This window comes from Anopheles funestus, unplaced genomic scaffold (genome assembly GCF_943734845.2).
Source record: "Anopheles funestus unplaced genomic scaffold, idAnoFuneDA-416_04 scaffold_13_ctg1, whole genome shotgun sequence".
Classification (NCBI taxonomy): domain Eukaryota; kingdom Metazoa; phylum Arthropoda; class Insecta; order Diptera; family Culicidae; genus Anopheles; species Anopheles funestus.
In genome coordinates, this window is record NW_026045353.1 from 155,357 (window position 1) to 168,170 (window position 12,814).

At 46.8% G+C, this 12,814-nt stretch overlaps 1 long non-coding RNA gene across 2 annotated transcripts; it reads right to left on the minus strand.

The window, feature by feature from the left end:
- Positions 1 to 407: 407 nt before the first annotated feature.
- Positions 408 to 8,587, minus strand: LOC125774502 (uncharacterized). Of its 2 annotated transcripts, none has more exons than XR_007420980.1 (3): positions 6,268 to 8,587; positions 3,272 to 4,181; positions 408 to 2,781 (listed from the first exon to the last, which is right to left on the minus strand). It is a non-coding gene; the product is annotated as an uncharacterized LOC125774502 (long non-coding RNA). The 2 variants fall into 2 exon arrangements; XR_007420981.1 differs by lacking the exon at positions 408 to 2,781 and having other exon boundaries at positions 2,790 to 4,181; positions 6,268 to 7,163; positions 7,276 to 8,587.
- Between the last annotated feature and the right edge of the window lie 4,227 nt (positions 8,588 to 12,814).

Sequence of the window (12,814 nt, forward strand, 5' to 3'; positions counted from 1 at the left end):
CCTTAGCCAAGACACCTTAGCCAAGACACATTAGCCGAGACACATAAGCCAAGACACCTTAGCCAAGACACCTTAGCCAAGACACATTAGCCAAGACACATTAGCCAAGACACATTAGCCAAGACACATTAGCCAAGACACCTTAGCCAAGACACATTAGCCGAGACACATTAGCCAAAACACCTTAGCCAAGACACCTTAGCCAAGACACATTAGCCAAGACACATTAGCCAAGACACTTTAGCCAAGATACCTTAGCCTTACACCTAAGACACCTTAGACAAGACACCTTAGCCAAGACACATTAGCCGAGACACATAAGCCAAGACACCTTAGCCAAGACACCTTAGCCAAGACACATTAGCCAAGACACCTTAGCCAAGACACCTTAGCCAAGACACCTTAGCCAAGATACATTAGCCAAGACACCTTAGCCAAGACACCTTAGCCAAGACACATTAGCCGAGACACATTAGCCAAAACACCTTAGCCAAGACACCTTAGCCAAGACACATTAGCCAAGACACCTTAGCCAAGACACCTTAGCCAAGACACTTTAGCCAAGACACCTTAGCCAAGACACATTAGCCAAGACACATTAGCCGAGACACATAAGCCAAGACACCTTAGCCAAGACACCTTAGCCAAGACACATTAGCCGAGACACATTAGCCAAGACACCTTAGCCAAGACACATTAGCCAAGACACATTAGCCAAGACACCTTAGCCAAGACACATTAGCCTAGACACCTTAGCCAAGACACAATAGCCAAGTTACCTTAGCCAAGACACATTAGCCAAGACACCTTAGCCAAGACACCTTAGCCAAGACACCTTAGCCAAGACACCTTAGCCAAGACACCTTAGCCAAGACACTTTAGCCAAGACACCTTAGTTAAGACACATTAGCCGAGACACATTAGCCAAGACACCTTAGCCAAGACACATTAGCCAAGACACATTAGCCAAGACACCTTAGCCAAGACACATTAGCCTAGACACCTTAGCCAAGACACAATAGCCAAGACACATTAGCCAAGATACATTAGCCTAGACACCTTAGCCAAGACACATTAGCCAAGACACATTAGCCAAGACACATTAGCCAAGACACCTTAGCCAAGACACATTAGCCGAGACACATTAGCCAAAACACCTTAGCCAAGACACCTTAGCCAAGACACATTAGCCAAGACACATTAGCCAAGACACTTTAGCCAAGATACCTTAGCCAAGACACCTTAGACAAGACACCTTAGCCAAGACACATTAGCCGAGACACATAAGCCAAGACACCTTAGCCAAGACACCTTAGCCAAGACACATTAGCCAAGACACATTAGCCAAGACACATTAGCCAAGACACATTAGCCAAGACACCTTAGCCAAGATACATTAGCCAAGACACCTTAGCCAAGACACCTTAGCCAAGACACATTAGCCGAGACACATTAGCCAAAACACCTTAGCCAAGACACCTTAGCCAAGACACATTAGCCAAGACACCTTAGCCAAGACAGCTTAGCCAAGACACTTTAGCCAAGACACCTTAGCCAAGACACATTAGCCAAGACACATTAGCCGAGACACATAAGCCAAGACACCTTAGCCAAGACACCTTAGCCAAGACACATTAGCCGAGACACATTAGCCAAGACACCTTAGCCAAGACACATTAGCCAAGACACATTAGCCAAGACACCTTAGCCAAGACACATTAGCCTAGACACCTTAGCCAAGACACAATAGCCAAGTTACCTTAGCCAAGACACATTAGCCAAGACACCTTAGCCAAGACACCTTAGCCAAGACACCTTAGCCAAGACACCTTAGCCAAGACACCTTAGCCAAGACACTTTAGCCAAGACACCTTAGTTAAGACACATTAGCCGAGACACATTAGCCAAGACACCTTAGCCAAGACACCTTAGCCAAGACACCTTAGCCAAGACACCTTAGCCAAGACACTTTAGCCAAGACACATTAGCCAAGACACCTTAGCCAAGACACATTAGCCAAGACACATTAGCCAAGATACATTAGCCTAGACACCTTAGCCAAGACACATTAGCCAAGACACCTTAGCCAAGACACATTAGCCAAGACACCTTAGCCAAGACACCTTAGCCAAGACACATTAGCCGAGACACATAAGCCAAGACACCTTAGCCAAGACACCTTAGCCAAGACACATTAGCCTAGACACCTTAGCCAAGACACAATAGCCAAGACACCTTAGCCAAGACACTTTAGCCAAGACACATTAGCCAAGACACATTAGCCAAGACACCTTAGCCAAGACACCTTAGCCAAGACACCTTAGCCAAGACACCTTAGCCAAGACACTTTAGCCAAGACACATTAGCCAAGACACATTAGCCAAGACACCTTAGCCAAGACACCTTAGCCAAGACACCTTAGCCAAGACACCTTAGCCAAGACACTTTAGCCAAGACACATTAGCCAAGACACCTTAGCCAAGACACCTTAGCCAAGACACCTTAGCCAAGACACCTTAGCCAAGACACTTTAGCCAAGACACATTAGCCAAGACACCTTAGCCAAGACACCTTAGCCAAGACACCTTAGCCAAGACACCTTAGCCAAGACACTTTAGCCAAGACACATTAGCCAAGACACCTTAGCCAAGACACCTTAGCCAAGACACTTTAGCCAAGACACCTTAGCCAAGACACATTAGCCAAGACACATTAGCCGAGACACATAAGCCAAGACACCTTAGCCAAGACACATTAGCCAAGACACCTTAGCCAAGACACCTTAGCCAAGACACATTAGCCGAGACACATAAGCCAAGACACCTTAGCCAAGACACCTTAGCCAAGACACATTAGCCGAGACACATTAGCCAAAACACCTTAGCCAAGACACCTTAGCCAAGACACCTTAGCCAAGACACTTTAGCCAAGACACCTTAGCCAAGACACATTGGCCGAGACACATAAGCCAAGACACCTTAGCCAAGACACCTTAGCCAAGACACATTAGCCGAGACACATTAGCCAAGACACCTTAGCCAAGACACATTAGCCAAGACACATTAGCCAAGACACCTTAGCCAAGACACATTAGCCAAGACACATTAGCCAAGACACCTTAGCCAAGACACATTAGCCAAGACACCTTAGCCAAGACACCTTAGCCAAGACACATTAGCCGAGACACATAAGCCAAGACACCTTAGCCAAGACACCTTAGCCAAGACACATTAGCCAAGACACATTAGCCAAGACACTTTAGCCAAGACACATTAGCCAAGACACCTTAGCCAAGACACATTAGCCAAGACACATTAGCCAAGATACATTAGCCTAGACACCTTAGCCAAGACACATTAGCCAAGACACCTTAGCCAAGACACATTAGCCAAGACACCTTAGCCAAGACACCTTAGCCAAGACACATTAGCCGAGACACATAAGCCAAGACACCTTAGCCAAGACACCTTAGCCAAGACACATTAGCCTAGACACCTTAGCCAAGACACAATAGCCAAGACACCTTAGCCAAGACACTTTAGCCAAGACACATTAGCCAAGACACATTAGCCAAGACACCTTAGCCAAGACACCTTAGCCAAGACACCTTAGCCAAGACACCTTAGCCAAGACACCTTAGCCAAGACACTTTAGCCAAGACACATTAGCCAAGACACATTAGCCAAGACACCTTAGCCAAGACACCTTAGCCAAGACACCTTAGCCAAGACACCTTAGCCAAGACACTTTAGCCAAGACACATTAGCCAAGACACCTTAGCCAAGACACCTTAGCCAAGACACCTTAGCCAAGACACCTTAGCCAAGACACCTTAGCCAAGACACATTAGCCAAGACACATTAGCCAAGACACATTAGCCAAGACACCTTAGCCAAGACACCTTAGCCAAGACACCTTAGCCAAGACACCTTAGCCAAGACACTTTAGCCAAGACACATTAGCCAAGACACCTTAGCCAAGACACCTTAGCCAAGACACTTTAGCCAAGACACCTTAGCCAAGACACATTAGCCAAGACACATTAGCCAAGATACATTAGCCTAGACACCTTAGCCAAGACACATTAGCCAAGACACCTTAGCCAAGACACATTAGCCAAGACACCTTAGCCAAGACACCTTGACCAAGACACATTAGCCGAGACACATAAGCCAAGACACCTTAACCAAGACACCTTAGCCAAGACACATTAGCCTAGACACCTTAGCCAAGACACAATAGCCAAGACACCTTAGCCAAGACACTTTAGCCAAGACACATTAGCCAAGACACATTAGCCAAGACACCTTAGCCAAGACACCTTAGCCAAGACACCTTAGCCAAGACACCTTAGCCAAGACACCTTAGCCAAGACACTTTAGCCAAGACACATTAGCCAAGACACATTAGCCAAGACACCTTAGCCAAGACACCTTAGCCAAGACACCTTAGCCAAGACACCTTAGCCAAGACACTTTAGCCAAGACACATTAGCCAAGACACCTTAGCCAAGACACCTTAGCCAAGACACCTTAGCCAAGACACCTTAGCCAAGACACCTTAGCCAAGACACTTTAGCCAAGACACATTGGCCGAGACACATAAGCCAAGACACCTTAGCCAAGACACCTTAGCCAAGACACATTAGCCGAGACACATTAGCCAAGACACCTTAGCCAAGACACATTAGCCAAGACACATTAGCCAAGACACCTTAGCCAAGACACTTTAGCCAAGACACATTAGCCAAGACACATTATCCAAGACACCTTAGCCAAGACACTTTAGCCAAGACACATTGGCCGAGACACATAAGCCAAGACACCTTAGCCAAGACACCTTCGCCAAGACACATTAGCCGAGACACATTAGCCAAGACACCTTAGCCAAGACACCTTAGCCAAGACACCTTAGCCAAGACACCTTAGCCAAGACACTTTAGCCAAGACACATTAGCCAAGACACATTAGCCAAGACACCTTAGCCAAGACACCTTAGCCAAGACACCTTAGCCAAGACACCTTAGCCAAGACACTTTAGCCAAGACACATTAGCCAAGACACCTTAGCCAAGACACCTTAGCCAAGACACCTTAGCCAAGACACCTTAGCCAAGACACTTTAGCCAAGACACCTTAGCCAAGACACATTGGCCGAGACACATAAGCCAAGACACCTTAGCCAAGACACCTTAGCCAAGACACATTAGCCGAGACACATTAGCCAAGACACCTTAGCCAAGACACATTAGCCAAGACACATTAGCCAAGACACCTTAGCCAAGACACATTAGCCAAGACACATTAGCCAAGACACCTTAGCCAAGACACATTAGCCAAGACACCTTAGCCAAGACACATTAGCCAAGACACATTAGCCAAGACACCTTAGCCAAGACACATTATCCAAGACACCTTAGCCAAGACACCTTAGCCAAGACACCTTAGCCAAGACACATTAGCCAAGACACATTAGCCAAGACACATTAGCCAAGACACCTTAGCCAAGACACCTTAGCCAAGACACCTTAGCCAAGACACCTTAGCCAAGACACTTTAGCCAAGACACATTAGCCAAGACACCTTAGCCAAGACACCTTAGCCAAGACACTTTAGCCAAGACACCTTAGCCAAGACACATTAGCCAAGACACCTTAGCCAAGACACCTTAGCCAAGACACATTAGCCAAGACACATTAGCCAAGACACCTTAGCCAAGACACCTTAGCCAAGACACCTTAGCCAAGACACCTTAGCCAAGACACTTTAGCCAAGACACCTTAGCCAAGACACATTGGCCGAGACACATAAGCCAAGACACCTTAGCCAAGACACCTTAGCCAAGACACATTAGCCGAGACACATTAGCCAAGACACCTTAGCCAAGACACATTAGCCAAGACACATTAGCCAAGACACCTTAGCCAAGACACATTAGCCAAGACACATTAGCCAAGACACCTTAGCCAAGACACATTAGCCAAGACACCTTAGCCAAGACACATTAGCCAAGACACATTAGCCAAGACACCTTAGCCAAGACACCTTAGCCAAGACACCTTAGCCAAGACACCTTAGCCAAGACACCTTAGCCAAGACACATTAGCCAAGACACATTAGCCAAGACACATTAGCCAAGACACCTTAGCCAAGACACCTTAGCCAAGACACCTTAGCCAAGACACCTTAGCCAAGACACATTAGCCAAGACACCTTAGCCAAGACACCTTAGCCAAGACACATTAGCCGAGACACATAAGCCAAGACACCTTAGCCAAGACACCTTAGCCAAGACACATTAGCCTAGACACCTTAGCCAAGACACAATAGCCAAGACACCTTAGCCAAGACACATTAGCCAAGACACATTAGCCAAGACACATTAGCCAAGACACCTTAGCCAAGACACCTTAGCCAAGACACCTTAGCCAAGACACCTTAGCCAAGACACCTTAGCCAAGACACTTTAGCCAAGACACATTAGCCAAGACACATTAGCCAAGACACCTTAGCCAAGACACCTTAGCCAAGACACCTTAGCCAAGACACCTTAGCCAAGACACTTTAGCCAAGACACATTAGCCAAGACACCTTAGCCAAGACACCTTAGCCAAGACACCTTAGCCAAGACACCTTAGCCAAGACACCTTAGCCAAGACACATTAGCCAAGACACATTAGCCAAGACACATTAGCCAAGACACCTTAGCCAAGACACCTTAGCCAAGACACCTTAGCCAAGACACCTTAGCCAAGACACATTAGCCAAGACACCTTAGCCAAGACACCTTAGCCAAGACACTTTAGCCAAGACACCTTAGCCAAGACACATTAGCCAAGACACATTAGCCGAGACACATAAGCCAAGACACCTTAGCCAAGACACATTAGCCAAGACACCTTAGCCAAGACACATTAGCCAAGACACCTTAGCCAAGACACATTAGCCAAGACACATTAGCCAAGATACATTAGCCTAGACACCTTAGCCAAGACACATTAGCCAAGACACCTTAGCCAAGACACATTAGCCAAGACACCTTAGCCAAGACACCTTGACCAAGACACATTAGCCGAGACACATAAGCCAAGACACCTTAGCCAAGACACCTTAGCCAAGACACATTAGCCTAGACACCTTAGCCAAGACACAATAGCCAAGACACCTTAGCCAAGACACTTTAGCCAAGACACATTAGCCAAGACACATTAGCCAAGACACATTAGCCAAGACACCTTAGCCAAGACACCTTAGCCAAGACACCTTAGCCAAGACACCTTAGCCAAGACACTTTAGCCAAGACACATTAGCCAAGACACATTAGCCAAGACACCTTAGCCAAGACACCTTAGCCAAGACACCTTAGCCAAGACACCTTAGCCAAGACACTTTAGCCAAGACACATTAGCCAAGACACCTTAGCCAAGACACCTTAGCCAAGACACCTTAGCCAAGACACCTTAGCCAAGACACCTTAGCCAAGACACTTTAGCCAAGACACATTGGCCGAGACACATAAGCCAAGACACCTTAGCCAAGACACCTTAGCCAAGACACATTAGCCGAGACACATTAGCCAAGACACCTTAGCCAAGACACATTAGCCAAGACACCTTAGCCAAGACACCTTAGCCAAGACACCTTAGCCAAGACACCTTAGCCAAGACACTTTAGCCAAGACACATTAGCCAAGACACATTAGCCAAGACACCTTAGCCAAGACACCTTAGCCAAGACACCTTAGCCAAGACACCTTAGCCAAGACACTTTAGCCAAGACACATTAGCCAAGACACCTTAGCCAAGACACCTTAGCCAAGACACCTTAGCCAAGACACCTTAGCCAAGACACTTTAGCCAAGACACCTTAGCCAAGACACATTGGCCGAGACACATAAGCCAAGACACCTTAGCCAAGACACCTTAGCCAAGACACATTAGCCGAGACACATTAGCCAAGACACCTTAGCCAAGACACATTAGCCAAGACACATTAGCCAAGACACCTTAGCCAAGACACATTAGCCAAGACACATTAGCCAAGACACCTTAGCCAAGACACATTAGCCAAGACACCTTAGCCAAGACACCTTAGCCAAGACACATTAGCCGAGACACATAAGCCAAGACACCTTAGCCAAGACACCTTAGCCAAGACACATTAGCCAAGACACATTAGCCAAGACACTTTAGCCAAGACACCTTAGCCAAGACACCTTAGCCAAGACACCTTAGCCAAGACACTTTAGCCAAGACACATTAGCCAAGACACCTTAGCCAAGACACCTTAGCCAAGACACAATAGCCAAGACACCTTAGCCAAGACACTTTAGCCAAGACACATTAGCCAAGACACATTAGCCAAGACACCTTAGCCAAGACACCTTAGCCAAGACACCTAAGCCAAGACACCTTAGCCAAGACACCTTAGCCAAGACACTTTAGCCAAGACACATTAGCCAAGACACATTAGCCAAGACACCTTAGCCAAGACACCTTAGCCAAGACACCTTAGCCAAGACACCTTAGCCAAGACACTTTAGCCAAGACACATTAGCCAAGACACCTTAGCCAAGACACCTTAGCCAAGACACCTTAGCCAAGACACCTTAGCCAAGACACTTTAGCCAAGACACATTAGCCAAGACACATTAGCCAAGACACCTTAGCCAAGACACCTTAGCCAAGACACCTTAGCCAAGACACCTTAGCCAAGACACTTTAGCCAAGACACATTAGCCAAGACACCTTAGCCAAGACACCTTAGCCAAGACACTTTAGCCAAGACACCTTAGCCAAGACACATTAGCCAAGACACATTAGCCGAGACACATAAGCCAAGACACCTTAGCCAAGACACATTAGCCAAGACACCTTAGCCAAGACACCTTAACCAAGACACATTAGCCGAGACACATAAGCCAAGACACCTTAGCCAAGACACCTTAGCCAAGACACATTAGCCGAGACACATTAGCCAAAACACCTTAGCCAAGACACCTTAGCCAAGACACCTTAGCCAAGACACTTTAGCCAAGACACCTTAGCCAAGACACATTGGCCGAGACACATAAGCCAAGACACCTTAGCCAAGACACCTTAGCCAAGACACATTGGCCGAGACACATTAGCCAAGACACCTTAGCCAAGACACATTAGCCAAGACACATTAGCCAAGACACCTTAGCCAAGACACATTAGCCAAGACACATTAGCCAAGACACCTTAGCCAAGACACATTAGCCAAGACACCTTAGCCAAGACACCTTAGCCAAGACACATTAGCCGAGACACATAAGCCAAGACACCTTAGCCAAGACACCTTAGCCAAGACACATTAGCCGAGACACATTAGCCAAAACACCTTAGCCAAGACACCTTAGCCAAGACACCTTAGCCAAGACACTTTAGCCAAGACACCTTAGCCAAGACACATTGGCCGAGACACATAAGCCAAGACACCTTAGCCAAGACACCTTAGCCAAGACACATTGGCCGAGACACATTAGCCAAGACACCTTAGCCAAGACACATTAGCCAAGACACATTAGCCAAGACACCTTAGCCAAGACACATTAGCCAAGACACCTTAGCCAAGACACCTTAGCCAAGACACCTTAGCCGAGACACATTAGCCAAGACACCTTAGCCAAGACACCTTAGCCAAGACACATTAGCCAAGACACTTTAGCCAAGACACCTTAGCCAAGACACATTAGCCGAGACACATAAGCCAAGACACCTTAGCCAAGACACCTTAGCCAAGACACATTAGCCGAGACACATTAGCCAAAACACCTTAGCCAAGACACCTTAGCCAAGACACCTTAGCCAAGACACTTTAGCCAAGACACCTTAGCCAAGACACATTGGCCGAGACACATAAGCCAAGACACCTTAGCCAAGACACATTAGCCAAGACACCTTAGCCAAGACACCTTAACCAAGACACATTAGCCGAGACACATAAGCCAAGACACCTTAGCCAAGACACCTTAGCCAAGACACATTAGCCGAGACACATTAGCCAAAACACCTTAGCCAAGACACCTTAGCCAAGACACCTTAGCCAAGACACTTTAGCCAAGACACCTTAGCCAAGACACATTGGCCGAGACACATGAGCCAAGACACCTTAGCCAAGACACATTAGCCAAGACACATTAGCCAAGACACCTTAGCCAAGACACATTAGCCAAGACACATTAGCCAAGACACCTTAGCCAAGACACATTAGCCAAGACACCTTAGCCAAGACACCTTAGCCAAGACACATTAGCCGAGACACATAAGCCAAGACACCTTAGCCAAGACACCTTAGCCAAGACACATTAGCCAAGACACATTAGCCAAGACACTTTAGCCAAGACACCTTAGCCAAGACACCTTAGCCAAGACACCTTAGCCAAGACACTTTAGCCAAGACACATTAGCCAAGACACCTTAGCCAAGACACCTTAGCCAAGACACCTTAGCCAAGACACATTAGCCAAGACACCTTAGCCAAGACACATTAGCCAAGACACATTAGCCAAGACACCTTAGCCAAGACACATTAGCCAAGACACCTTAGCCAAGACACATTAGCCGAGACACATAAGCCAAGACACCTTAGCCAAGACACCTTAGCCAAGACACATTAGCCAAAACACCTTAGCCAAGACACATTAGCCAAGACACCTTAGCCAAGACACCTTAGCCAAGACACATTAGCCAAGACACCTTAGCCAAGACACATTAGCCAAGACACATTAGCCAAGACACCTTTGCGAAGACACATTAGCCAAGACACATTAGCAGAGACACATAAGCCGAGACACATTAGCCAAGACACATTAGCCAAGACACATTAGCCAAGACACATTAGCCAAGACACCTTAGCCAAGACACATTAGCCAAGACACCTTAGCCAAGACACATTAGCCAAGACACCTTAGCCAAGACACATTATCCAAGACACATTAGCCAAGACACATTAGCCAAGATACATTAGCCAAGACACATTAGCCAAGACACATTAGCCAAGACACCTTAGCCAAGACACCTTTACCAAGACAGGTTAGCCAAGACACCTTAGCCAAGACACATTAGCCAAGACACATTAGCCAAGACACCTTAGCCAAGACACATTAGCCAAGACGCATTAGCCAAGACACATTGGCCAAGCCACATTAGCCAAGACACCTTAGCCAAGACACCTTAGCCAAGACACATTAGCCAAGACACCTTTACCAAGACACCTTAGCCAAGACACCTTAGCCAAGACACCTTAGCAAAGACACCTTAGCCAAGACACAATAGCCAAGACACCTTAGCAAAGACACCTTAGCCAAGACACATTAGCCAAGACACATTAGCCAAGACACCTTAGCCAAGACACCTTAGCCAAGACACCTTAGCCAAGACACATTAGCCAAGACACCTTAGCCAAGACACATTAGCCAAGTCGCATTAGCCAAGACACATTAGCCAAGACACATTAGCCAAGACACATTAGCCAAGACACCTTATCGAAGACACATTAGCCAAGACACATTAGCCGAGACACATTTGCCAAGACACATTAGCCAAGACACATTAGCCAAGACACATTAGCCAAGACACATTTGCCAAGACACATTAGCCAAGACACATTAGCCAAGACACATTGGCCAAGACACATTAGCCAAGACACATTAGCCAAGACACCTTAGCAAAGACACCTTAGCCAAGACACATTAGCCAAGACACCTTAGCCAAGACACATTAGCCAAGACACATTAGCCAAGACACCTTAGCAAAGACACCTTAGCCAAGACACATTAGCCAAGACACATTAGCCAAGACTCCTTAGCCAAGACACCTTAGCCAAGACACCTTAGCCAATACACTTTAGCCAAGACACCTTAGCCAAGACACATTAGCCGAGACACATTAGCCAAGACACCTTAGCCAAGACACCTTAGCCAAGACACATTAGCCAAGACACCTTAGCCAAGACACCTTAGCCAAGACACATTAGCCAAGACACATTAGCCAAGACACCGTAGCCAAGACACATTAGCCAAGACACCTTAGCCAAGACACTTTAGCCAAGACACCTTAGCCAAGACACCTTAGCCAAGACACTTTAGCCGAGACACATTAGCCAAGACACCTTAGCCAAGACACTTTAGCCAAAACACATTAGCCAAGACACCTTAGCCAAGACACCTTAGCCGAGACACATTAGCCAAGACACCTTAGCCAAGACACTTTAGCCAAGACACATTAGCCAAGACACCTTAGCCAAGACACCTTAGCCGAGACACATTAGCCAAGACACCTTAGCCAAGACACATTAGCCAAGACACATTAGCCAAGACACCTTAGCCAAGACACCTTAGCCAAGACACATTAGCCGAGACACATAAGCCAAGACACCTTAGCCAAGACACCTTAGCCAAGACACATTAGCCAAGACACATTAGCCAAGACACCTTAGCCAAGACACCTTAGCCAAGACACCTTAGCCAAGACACATTAGCCAAGACACCTTAGCCAAGACACATTAGCCAAGACACCTTAGCCAAGACACATTAGCCAAGACACCTTAGCCAAGACACATTAGCCAAGACACCTTAGCAAAGACACCTTAGCCAAGACACATTAGCCAAGACACATTAGCCAAGACACCTTAGCCAAGACACATTAGCCAAGACACATTAGCCAAGACACATTAGCCGAGACACATTAGCCAAGACACATTAGCCAAGGCACATTAGCCAAGACACCTTAGCAAAGACACCTTAGCCAAGACACATTAGCCAAGACACATTAGCCAAGACACATTAGCCAA